This window comes from Sturnira hondurensis, unplaced genomic scaffold, assembly GCF_014824575.4.
Source record: "Sturnira hondurensis isolate 20B ecotype Veracruz unplaced genomic scaffold, ASM1482457v3 Scaffold0000780, whole genome shotgun sequence".
NCBI classification, from domain to species: domain Eukaryota; kingdom Metazoa; phylum Chordata; class Mammalia; order Chiroptera; family Phyllostomidae; genus Sturnira; species Sturnira hondurensis.
In genome coordinates, this window is record NW_028073411.1 from 1,019,702 (window position 1) to 1,032,904 (window position 13,203).

The 13,203-nt window shown below is 36.1% G+C and overlaps 1 pseudogene; it reads left to right on the forward strand.

The window, feature by feature from the left end:
• Nucleotides 1-4,802: 4,802 nt before the first annotated feature.
• Nucleotides 4,803-11,458, forward strand: LOC118989535 (nucleolar and spindle-associated protein 1-like; annotated as a pseudogene).
• Nucleotides 11,459-13,203: the final 1,745 nt, after the last annotated feature.

Below are 13,203 nucleotides of genomic sequence, written 5' to 3' on the forward strand. Positions count from 1 at the left end.
AAGAGCTCAAAGACAGTTTTGATTGCTTTCCAGCTTCTTCGGTTTATTAGTTGGAAATGAGTTTATTAAAGTTGGATTTGGAACTCAGACCACGAAAATGCCTTGAATATTTTTAGTTTATCTCATAAACCAAATTAGTAGTTTAAGTCATAACATTTTAATACATAAGACATTAAACACTTTGTTTCAGAGAGTATTTTTAAATAAGGGATAACTAATTTATAATTATTCTACTTTTTCAAATGGAAATTATAAAGAAGTCATATATCAACTATTAAATGTTGGGTGTATAGCAATGTATTGTGTGTCAATATTAAAATATATTCCCCAAATTACTGAAGCAATGTTTCCAAGAGAATATAACATATGGCAATTGAGAGACTAGTTAATTGCCAGAGCAAATGGTCATCCATCTTATTATTCTTATTAGTTTTCAAGTGATATGTGTGCTACCTGGAGCCTCATTTGGTTCCAAACTCTAAGCACTGTTTGTCTTGGAGCCTACCTGCGTAATTACAGAACATGGGGGTTATACAGAGCATATAACCCATATGGGGGATCTGACCCCTAAAATTTAATCGCAGGGAAAATTGGAAGAGTAGTTAAAAAAATGGTGGCTGGCGTGGCCCTGGGATGTCTCAGTTTCTGATTAGGATGCAGAGTGGAATGAGTTTTTCATAAAAATGTTAATTAAACAACACTTTATTAAACAGACACAAAAGCAATGGAACAATAATTTCACAAGCTCAAATATGTGGCAGGGTTTTTCTCCCCTATAGATGTATCATCACAGTAAACTGAGGTGTTGTTGGCTAGGATTCCTATTGAAGTATTCTATTAGCCAATCAGATCATGACTTGTGAGGAAATAATTCTAAATAAAGTTCCATTGTCTGACACCACTGGTCTTCCAGCATTCTTTTAGTAGTAATTCTGTATGAGACAATAACAATTTTAGAAAAACAAGCAACAATTACTTTTCTTATGTTTAGTTAAGATAAAACAATTATAATACAATGCATTGTTTTAAACCATGTTTGTATAAGACTAAGATTACTACTATAAAAACTTAAATGTAATGATACTCTGTATTTCATAAAATATTTTCTATGCTTAATCTTTCCAGTCTCTGAAGTAGTCATCCATATTTGAGCAATAAAAAAATCATTAATATTGCTGGAGAAATGATCCATCTTTTCTTGTTTTAAAATAATCCTGATGTACATGGAAAATTAAAGAAATTAAAATATATGCATAAAATATACAAAATTAATTTTTGCTGCCATGTTTTTAACATAAGCACATAAAGTTGAAAAGTCATTTTAACTTCAAGAACTGACAACAATTGAACAGGTTAAACATGAGGTATAATTATAGGTGCCACATATAAAATAAGCAAAAACAGACTTTACTTGAACAGCAGAGACAAAGTGAGAAGGTGGGTCTGGAATGAGGAACTGACCGAGAGAAATTAAAATAATAAGCATTCTGTTCTATTTCTTCATTTTAGGAACTGCAACATAGAACTGAATAGAATATGCTTCAGGTAACTTAAAGACTACCTATGGTAATATGAATTAAATTACTTGAAAATAATTTATTAAGTGATAACAAATAAGAAACTGTGAAGGTATTGCTCAATATCACTAGCTATCAGAGAGATGCAAATTAAAACCACAATGAGATACCACTTAACACCAGTCAGATTGGCTACCATAAACAAAGAAACAAACAACAAGGGCTGGAGAGGTTGTGGGGACTCTAGTTCACTGTTGGTGGGACTGCAGACTGGTACAACCACTATGGAAAACAGTATGGAACTTTCTAAGAAAATTAAAAATGAACGTGCCTTTTGACCCAGCAATTCCACTCTTAGGAGTATATCCTAAGAACCCTGAAACACCAATCCGAAAGAACCTATGAACCCTGATGTTCATAGCAGCACAATTTACAATAGCCAAGAGTTGGAAGCAACCTAGATGCCCATCAGTAAATGACTGGATCACAAAACTATGGTACATTTACACAATGGAATTCTATGCTGCAGAGAGGAAGAAGGAACTACTACCCTTTGCAACATCATGGATGGAACTGGAAAGCATTATGCTGAGCGAAATAAGCAAGGCAGTGAAAGACAAATACCATATGATATCACCATTAACAGGAATCTAAACAACAAAAGAAACAAGCAAGCAAAATGTGACCAAAGACACTGAAATACAGAACAGGCTGACAGGGTCCAGAGGGGAGAGGGGAGAGAATCACAGGGGAAAAGGGGAAGGACTCACATGGACAAGCATAAAGGACACATGGACTAAGGTGGGGGGGCCGAAATGGGAAGGAGGTGGGGAGCACTGGGGCGGGGCAGGGCTTGGAATATAAGACAGGAAACTGTACTTGAACAAGAATTAAAAAAAAAAAGAAACTGTGAAGGGATGATCTGAAATTGTCCTGCCTATGTTTTCATCTAGGACTTTTATTGGGAAGAATCATCAAGAACCTTTGAGACTTACCCTGGTCTTGTATGAGAAGAAAGTTTACTTTTTAGGAAGTGATAGATTAGCTGATACCTCATATATAAGAAAGTTAAGCACTAAATTAAAAAAAAAGTTTAGGTGTAAGAGTATTTTTTGAGACTGTGACCTTAGGAGAGATTCCCATGGCTGAATTAGAGAGCGCAAAGGGGATGTGTAGCAAAGCGAGACAGAGAGGGAGGCAGGTGGTATCACCCTAAGCAGGGCTGTTAGTCATGTGCAGGTTTTGGTTACGTTTTTAGTCATAACAGGTTTATTTATTTATTTATAAGCCATTCTTCTGTTACAGTTGTCTCACCCCCCCCCCGTTACATTTTTAAAGTGAAATTAGGAGTTATTAAAAGGGGGAAGACTCGGTTTGTTTTGTGATTGTAAAACATCCTTTGAGAGCGGGAGTGTTTAATGAGCAGTTAAGGAGAAGTTAAATGAGAGGCTATTGCAACAATTCAAGTGAGAAATGCCAGTGGAAGTGGGATGGAGCTGGTCTCTGAATGTTTGGGAAGTTGATGAGAACNCCCCCCCCCCGTTACATTTTTAAAGTGAAATTAGGAGTTATTAAAAGGGGGAAGACTCGGTTTGTTTTGTGATTGTAAAACATCCTTTGAGAGTGGGAGTGCTTAATGAGCAGTTAAGGAGAAGTTAAATGAGAGGCTATTGCAACAATTCAAGTGAGAAATGCCAGTGGAAGTGGGATGGAGCTGGTCTCTGAATGTTTGGGAAGTTGATGAGAACTGTTAATTCATTAGCCAAGTGGTAGCCAAGTGGTAGCCAAGTGGTAGGTTAATAAGATTTTATTAACTGAATTGAAATACATGATAATGAATTTCCAGAGATAAACCTTCCAAAAGAAAAATTGGGGGACAAAGTTGGTGAGTTCAATTTGAGGGGCTTTAGACACAATCAAATGTTTGGAGTAGAAGATAAATTTAGATATTAGATATTTAGAAGATACATTCAGATTTGGAAGATATTAGGTATTTTATCCACCGATGGGGACATAACGCTATTTCCAAATTTTGGTTATTGAAAATAGTGTTGTTATAAACATAGGGGTGCATATATTTTTTTGTACTGGTGTTTTGGGATCCTTGAGATATAGCCTCAGAAGCAGAATTTCTAGGTCAAAAGGCAGTTCAATTTTTAATGTTTTAATGATACTTCATATTATTTTCCATAGTGGCTGCACCAGTCTGCATTCCCACCACAGGGCACTAAGGTTCCCTTTTCTCCACAACCTTGTCAACACTTGTTGTTGATTTGTTAATAATGGCCATTCTGACGAGTGTAAGGTGATATCTCATTAGGTTTTAATTTGCATTTCTGTGATGATTACAGAAGTTGAGCATTTTTTCATGTCTATGGGTACTCTGCACATCCTCTTTAGAGAAGTGTCTACTCAGTTCTTTTGTTCATTTATTAATTGGATTGTTTATCTTCCTGGCATTGAGTTGTTTCAGTTTTTTGTATATTTTGGAGATTAAAAACTTGTCAGATGTATCATTGGTGAAAATCGTCTTCCATTCAGTGGATTCCTTTTTTGCCTTGCTTATGGTGTGTGTGTTGGGGGTGGGGTTTAGCTCTTGTGCAATGGGATACCAAGCAACAGTAAAAAAGAAGAAAGGCTTACATTTTGCAACAGTATGGACTGACCCGGAGAAAATGATGAAAAGTCAGTGAAAGAACAATATCACATGACCACACTTATACATGAAATCTAATGAACACAATAAACCTACAACCTAAACAGTAACAGAAACTTAGATACATAAACAGATTGACAGTTGCCAGAAAGGGGGGAAGGATGGGATAAAAAATGGTGAAGGGATTAACCAAAAGAACATTTATGCCCAACCCGTGGACACAGACGACAATATTGGGATGAGTTTGGGGTGGGGAGAGAGTGGGGCTTGGTGGAGGTGAGGAAAGGGAGGAACACTGGGAACAACTGTAATGACATGCATTGTGCAAACAAAAGTACAAAAAGAGAAGATACTAGATTTAAATGGAGGAGGCTGTTTGGGAAACAAATGCAGAATTTTAGGAAAGAAATGGCCCCACACAGAGATGATGAGAAGCTGAATTAAGCAAAGTTTTAAAAAGGGAGAATGATCATCCACAGAGAATGTTGCTTACGTATCAATTTAAAAGAGGGCTCGGAAGTACCCTCTGAATTTCTGGGCATGGAAATTATTGGAGAATTGTTAAGAGAAGACCTCATGGAGTGGTGATGGTGGGACCACCAGTGGGGAGGTTTAATGAGTGAACGTGAATGGAGAGCGTGATTGGAGGTAATTAACAGCAATAGAACCAGAGAACAATTTCAAGTACTTTGATCTTCAGAAAGTAGACTAACAGAAGGGTGAAATGGATGATATAAAAGAGTTATCTAGGTATGAGAATTCGTGAAGAGGAAAATGACAATGTGTGCATTGCATATGTATCTGAGTCTAAAGGCATGCAGGACAAATATAGCCTTGGGTTCTGTGGGAGTCGCCTGGCATAAACCAGGTGGTGTTATTACCTTTTTGTGCAAACTGTAGTGAAGTCTAATGTTGGAGTCCAGAAAGGCAATCATTAAGTAATCCCAAGGCTACCTGAACTCAATCTTAGGATACAACAGGAGACTGCTGTATTGGTAGACTCCCCAGGTGCCACATCAGGCACTACCTTGCGAATCCCTTGCTCCCCCAACACTAACCCAAAGGTGAAGACAAGATTTCATGTTCCGACACTTCTAGAACTGACAACAACAATGATCTACCATCACTAAAGCATGAATCCAATGAGCTGACAAACAAAAACAGCGTATTCTTTAAGAGCATTCAAGAACTAGCATTTAGAAGTTAGTTAAAACTGACAGATAACATACTCAGTGAAAGAGATATGATAAGCAGCAAACACATATCTTGGTAAGACAACTCTTTCTAGTGCTTAAGAAATGTGGTTTCTCAATTACGATTTTTTTTCTAATGGTGAAATACAAGATGTTTACTGTTGAGAAAAAAATTAACTTTAAATATCAAATAGAAGACATATCTTAGAATACATCATAACAATATAAAGAGCAGGTCTGCTAGTTTTGCTGATGCTTATTACTGCTGAAACATTGTCAATTACTTGGGAGTAACTGACTCATGTGGGCAGGACTCGTTGAACTTGGCTGCAAACTACAGAATGGTCCAGATTTGATCCAGATGTGGCTCACTTTCCTCTGACCAGTGTGCTAACTTTAATATAGTCTCATGATGATTGAAAAGGAACAAGAGGCCAAGCCCCATTGTACGTGCACAATTCATGTTTTGATTCACATCTGCACATATCTCGTTAGCTGAAACAATTCAAATGGCTTAGTCCCAAGTTAAGAGAGGGGAATTTCACTCCAACATTCCTGAAGTAACTGCAGTCACACGGAGAAGAGTGTATATACTAAGGGGGGTGTGAGATTTTGGAGCCAATAATTTAATCAATTACACATGAATATTAGAAGAGGCGAGGTCTTTAGAGAATAATTCCAGGTTTTTAACATGTGAATAGTAAGATTTATAAGTAGGTTGACCCAATAATTTCTTATCAAAATTGGACACTTTGCAAATAAAAAGGAGACTTATTAATAAATTTGCTGGAACCACTGCGCTTGGCAAATAAGAATGTGTGGTTATGCTTGTCGTAAGAAGGAAAAAAAGACAGGGATAGTTGGGAGCAACTGCTCATAGAAGATATTGAACAAAAATTATGATATAAAGAACAATGGTAGTAATCTCTGAAGTTTCAGTGATGCAAAGGACAATAAATAGGAACATAGTAGAAAAATGTGATTAATAAAACCAATTTAACAGGAACATATACAATTATGGCTACCTCATGCAGAATGCATAGACTTTATTAAGTCTGTGGAAAACTTTCAAAATATCTCATGTACTAAATTCATAGTTAAGTTTATAAAATAAATCTTCAGAAATTCCTTAAAAGTGACCATTTTTAGGTCCCATATCTGTCATCACCCATGAAAGTAGAACTAAGTAACTTAATGCTTGAAAAACCATAACAACTTTTTAAAAAGATTTTTTTATTTATCTTTAGTGGGGAAGGGAAGGAGAGAGGGAAAGAATATCAATGTATGGTTGCCTCTCGTGGGTCCCCTGCTGGGAACTGGCCTGCAACCCAGGCATGTGCCCTGACTGGGAATTGAACTACGATGCTTTGGTTTGCAGGCCCGGGCTCAATCCACTGAGCTACACCAGTCAGGGCAAAACCATAACAACTTTCGAATTCAGAAACATTTCTATAATATGGGGAACTGCAAGATAATCCAATGGGAAATTAAAAACCATATAGAAAGCAATAAATATGAAAATACTTCATATCAAAATCTACGTGATGATGCTTATATATTGAAAAAAAAGTATAGTCTTAATTACCATCATTATAAAATAATGAATGCCCAAATTTCAGAGGCTTACTTTTTATAAAATTTAACAGTGAGCAATATAATTGAACAATAAAACACATCAAAATAAAATAGAAAGATGAATTTAATAATTACAAAAGTTAATAAAAAAGAAAGGAGTAGTAATCAAAACACCCACATTCAGTAACCCATATACTTAAAAGTCTAATAAAATTCATCTTATTAGGGGAAAGTAAATATATGAATAGGGAGTAAAAGAAGAGAATTAATAAAATATATAGGAGAAATCTAAGCTTTGTATAATCTCCCAGATTAAAATCTACAGAACACATTTTCAAAAAACTTCAAGGAAATAAATGATTTCTAAATACAAATTACTATATTGGAAATTACAAACACAAATTACTAAATTAATCCAAGAAGTAGATAACTTGAAAAAATAAAATTTTATAAAAGGAACAGAGAATGTATTTAAAAGCTACATTATTTAAAAAAGGCAGCTGGATTAAATAAATTTTAGTTAACAAATTTTATTTCAATTATTCTAAGGTGTAAAAAGAGACAAAGGACTCGAAAGTTTATTTATGAAGTCAGCTTTATATAAATATCCAGTCTCAAAAAAGAAATTAGGGACACAGAGAAAGAATAGAGATAAATTATTTATAAAAGTAAAATCAAATGTACTAATTAAAATATTAACAAATAGAAGTAAGCACTGCACAAAAATATAATGTATAACTACTAAGCAGAGTTTATGCAATTAATCAAAATATGATTTAGTATCTGAAATTTCGTCATATATATATGTATGCACATACATACATAACCACACATTTTAGGAGAAAAATGTGAAAAAACTCTATTGTTAGATTCCAATAAATCATTTGGTAATATCAAAATTCATTCCCTCTGAAAACCATGGATATAACAGAAAAAGAAGAAAGCATTTTTACAATTATTTGCCAAACTCCTCAAGCAAACATTACCCTACATGATAAAATTATATTCAAAGTAAATTATCTAAAATAAAGTCAACTGGAGCCCAATTCACTACTTTGTGTAACACTTTCTTGAGTTTCCACTCAATTTTAGAAAACAGAAAATAAGTTATCATCTAAATTTCAGAAAAAAAGCTGATAAAATTATGCTTCCTTGTAATGGTATGATTTATAAGTACGATCACCATCTTTCTCCTCAAACTACTGAGATAAGGAAAATAATTTGACAAAAATGACTTGGTATAAAAATAATGATTACAAAAAATAGATTGTCTTGAATTTAGAAGTAAACAACTAGAAAAGTAAATGAAAAAATTAATCTATTCAAAATAACAACCAATCCAACAAAACAAAATAAAGAAATGTTTTGAAATACTTTTCTGTAGATTTCACATGAAAGACAGAAAACATAGATGGAAAAATTGAGAGCACATTATTAAAATGTAAAACAAACCCACACTAAAGGAAGGTCATCCTGCATTCCTGGGTGGGTAGAAATAATATCACAGAATATAAAATATCTCTAAATTAATCTATACCTTTAGTACAATTAACTTAATCTCTAGTGCTTTCTAAATCTACTTTTGAAAACTCTCTTAGTTCTTGATAAGGTAAAAAGATAAACTAGGAAATGTCAGGACTAAAACCTAAACTACAAAGTTTTATTCATTTTCTATTTATTACTATACTACCTACAAAGGCACCTTGATATTCAAATTTCTGCTGAGACCTTGAACTTTTTGGTGACTTTGGTGAAAGTATTCCTACAATACATCATAACTTACCTGCTTCAGCAAATATATTTTCTTTATTCTTTTTTGAAAAAATAATAAAATTACAAAAGAAAAATGATTTGAATTTCCACATTGCTGAAAATATTTTTACTTGCCACATAATCTATTTTATGAACTGATAAAATATAGCTGTGATTTTTCTAAGCTATTTTATCAAGAAATATATGAAATTTTAATCTAATATTTTAATTTCCAATTCAAAACAGTGATATAAACTGAAGCCCAAACGATAATATGAGGTGAAAAGATCTACAGTGAGATCCATGAGCTGTCTGTTTGTAATGAGAGAACATTTGTATAATTCCTGAATTTTACATGTGCTTCAATTAGCGCCTTCACAATGTCTGGCAGAAGTACATATAGCTTATCTAATGGAGTGAAATGTAAAATGAAATATATTTACTTTTTTACCTTTCTTCTCCCAAATAACCCAAACTACTTAAATGACAAGATAATTAACAGGATAAGATATTTACTAACTATGCATTTTCCACAGTTATTAAAACTCCTTGAGTGAAATAGCATACCTTATGCATTTTAGTATCTAATTTATTCCTAATCAGATGACACAATATTTTCAGAATATTTTTGTTGATGAATGCACAATTATCACACACACACCCCTCATATATACATTTAACTGAGCTTATCCCTTCCCACATAGAAAAGATAATTATTGTTATCTAAATAGTTGTATACTTCCCATATTTTCCATCCCCTGTGCATTCAGGAAAGGTGAGGTGGCTTCTTTTGGCCAATGAGGTTCAAGCCGAAAGTACTCATCACTGAAGCCTAAGCCCAGAAAATAAAATACCAAGTGCACTACACTCTCTTTTCACTTGCTGAAATGAGAAAGGCGATCACCAGGTTCAAAGGGAATTGGTGGATGGCAGAGGCTCCATCAGCTGGGGTCTGTCCATGACCATGGACAGACAGCCTTCCTCTTTCCAGGTCCAACGTTACCTTTATACCATGAGCTAGGTTTAAAAATATTTTTCTGTTAAGCGACTAAAATTCTGTGATTAATTTGTAGCTGCAGTTTAACTCAGGCTGCTTACCTGGTACTCATCAAGTATTTATTGAGTAATTATTTGGGTAAAGTTGTCACAGGAATGACACAAGCTAAATTAAAAACAAACAACGAAACAAACAATGTTTGCCCTAAAGGAGTTGACTATATAGTAGCAATTAAAAAAAAACATGCACATAATTATGACACAAGTTTGCATTTAATTAATATAAAAGATGCCTTGGAGCACCAGAGTTTTGAAGAGCATAGGGAAGGCTGGAGCACACACACCCGGCACGGTTGTCTGGATTGCAGGCTCGATGACTGTCCCCTCCTTGAAGGAGCCGGACACCACCAAGGACATGACCTTCAGAGCTTAGCCATGGTCTGGGCCTCTGGGCTAACCTGAGCACAGATAGGTTGCAGAATGCAGCAGGAACAAGCTGAGGGAACAGGCTGGCCATGTCGAAGTGAAGAGAAGGTGCAGGACTGTCCACAGGAATGCTGACTCCCAGCGGGGTCAATCAGAGATAAAAATGAGCAATCCCACAGAGCTCCAGAATCAGGAAAAGCAGGAGCACCCAGCTCTCAGGACTGCTCAGTAATTCCTTCTCCACCAATGAGAGCCAAGGAGATGAGAATGCAGTGTCCTCAGGAAAAAGTGAAATCAATGGTAATGGAGAATCAAAGGTAGCTTTAGAAAGAAGGCCATCTACCTGGCTGTTGTGGCTCAGTGGATTGAGCACTGACCTGCACCCAAGAGCGCTGGTTCACTTCCCAGTCAGAGCACGTGCCTGGGCTGTGGGCAGGGTCCCCAAGTGGAGGTGTGTGATAGGCAGCCACACATCAATGTGGCTCCCTCCCTTCCTCTCTGTCTAAAAATAGATAAATAAAATCTTAAATAAAAAGAAGTCCATCTACAATGATGGGTCTTCTAAATCTGGGGGGGAAAACTAAAGAATTGCAAGCAATATTCCAAACTTTAAGAAACCTCAGGAAGCTTGCTTTATGGAAATGGAGTGCATTGATTGATGTATTAAGAGGAAAAAAATAAACATTCTTGATCAACATAATTTACTCACCAAACTGAATCAGTACAGCACAAAAGAAGTGCCAGCAACTTCAGGTGGTCTCCAAGGCGGATTCTCCGTGGCTTGAACTCCCACAAGCCAGCAGCACGTGCAAGGCCCGGCCCAGGGCGTTGCGGGTCGGTGCACCTCGTGCATGAAGGGGTCACTCATACGGTCCACTCTCTCTGAAACTGAAATGAATGTCAGGTTTTCAGCTGCTACAAAAGATAATGTGTACATGCTTTCCCTGACCAAGACTCCGGCCAGAAAGTCTCCACGTGACTGACCATATCTGGGAATAGCCCAAAAGGGCAGGTTGTGCTTGGAACAAAAGAAGTTACAGACCACAGATCAGGGCTTGGGGGAAGTTATTACCCCATTCAAGTTGACAGATGAAGCAGCACAAACTTCAGTCTCCAATAGGAAACAATCTCTAAGCAAATTTGTATCGTTCCCTCAAATATGAGCCGCACGAAGGAAAACTAAAACCGTGGGGACAACGTAAAGCAAAGAAATCTCTGAAGGAGCACACAAATAGCATGGAGGAGCAAGGGACGAGCAAGGTAAGAAACATGAGCAAGAATGAAAGGAGAAGAAAGTAAAGGCTTTGGAAACTTGAAGGGGCCTCAGTTTGGCTCCACATTAATAGTTTAATATCTTGTAAGTTGTTTTTTTTCTTAATCTTTTATTTTAAACATGTTTTATACTATTCTTCCCACTTTAGTTAAAACATATTTTAAATAACATCTTTGTTCATAATATGTAATGTGGGTGGATTCTTCCCATGCTACAATCTCTGAGAAGATGTTACTACCTTAAAGCTCACAAATTCTTCAAAACTGTTTTAACCTAAGTCTCTGTACTACTCAGTTTTCTAATGAGACCCACCCTACAGATCCTTCTTTTCCCTCCCTATTGATTCATGACCTAGATTTTTAATGTCACGTTCCTCTGCTGAGTAATAATAACAGAATTGCAAACCTCCTCTTGTAGTCAGTTATACCACAAGTAGAAAACAAACAATAATAACTTATAAATAGGGTAAGCTGAGAAAAGCTACTTCTTGTAGGGGTTGTCCAACCTTTTGGCATCTCTAGGCTACACTGGAAGAAGAATTGTCTGGGGCTACACACTAAATACACAAACACTAACAAAAACTGATGAGCACGCGAAAAAAAAGGTTTAAGTAAATTTACAGTTTTGTATTGTGCCAGACCCATAGCCATCCTGGGCTGCATGTGGCCCATGGGCTGCAGGTTGGACACCCCTGCTAGAAAATCTAGTCATCTTCATGGAACTCTGGGCCATATGGGTTGGCCGCAGCCCCAGTGTTTTACCCATGTGCAGTGGTCTTTTTCAAGCTTATATATCTTTGTTCAAATCACTCTGTACAATTGCTATGTCACTCAATATAGTATTAAAAACAAAAAAATCTGTAGCTCATTCTTAGTCTTACTTATTTAACAATATATGGGGTCATATTGAAAGTTGAGGATTATTATTTTAAAGATTATTGAGCTCCTGCCCTTTGTGACAGCATGGATGGAACTGGAAAGCATTATGCTAAGCGAAATAAGCCAGGTGGTGAAAGACAAATGCCATCTGATCTCACCTATAAGTAGAATCTAATCAACAAAACAAACAAGCAAGCAAAATATAACCAGAGACATTGAAATGAAGAACAATCTGACAGTAACCAGAGGGGAGGTGGGAGGGGATAATGGGGGGCAAATGTGAAGGGTTTTCAGAAACAACTATAAAGGTCGCGTGGACAAAACCAAGGGGTGGGATCAGGGGAGGGAGTTGGGGATGGCTGGGGTGGGGGGTAAATGCAGATAACTGTACATTAACAACAATAAAATAATAAAAAAGATTATTATGCTCTCAAACTTAAATCTTATTCAATTTATAGAAATGACTAGAGTTTCTTAGCATTATATCCATGTTTGTTGCACCTAATTTGAGCTTCTGACTTTTAGAGTGCTTCAGATGTTCATACGTAAAATTTTTTTCTCACAAAAATAATAAATACAAAATAAAGCATGCTCTTGGTATAGGTCAATCACTGGGATAATTTTTAAAGTGATACAGAGCCAGAGAGTTGCTAAGCATCACATTATTTATACGTTTCAAGCAATCTTCATCAAATTCCCAAGTAATGTCCAAATATTCCCTGCCCTGTTGTTATTCTCTGTCTATTTAGTTTATTTACCTGGCCAAAAGGCAGTGAAGGTCAGAGCTCCATTGACGGAGGAATATGGCAAAGGCATTTCCTCTGCCAAATTTCAGCAAGTGCACGCAGGAAAACTTGCACAGAGAAGAGATGCTCTGGCTTGAATGACTTGTTTTGAGGCAGAATTTATGGATCCTGTGTGAATATGGTTGTTTTAG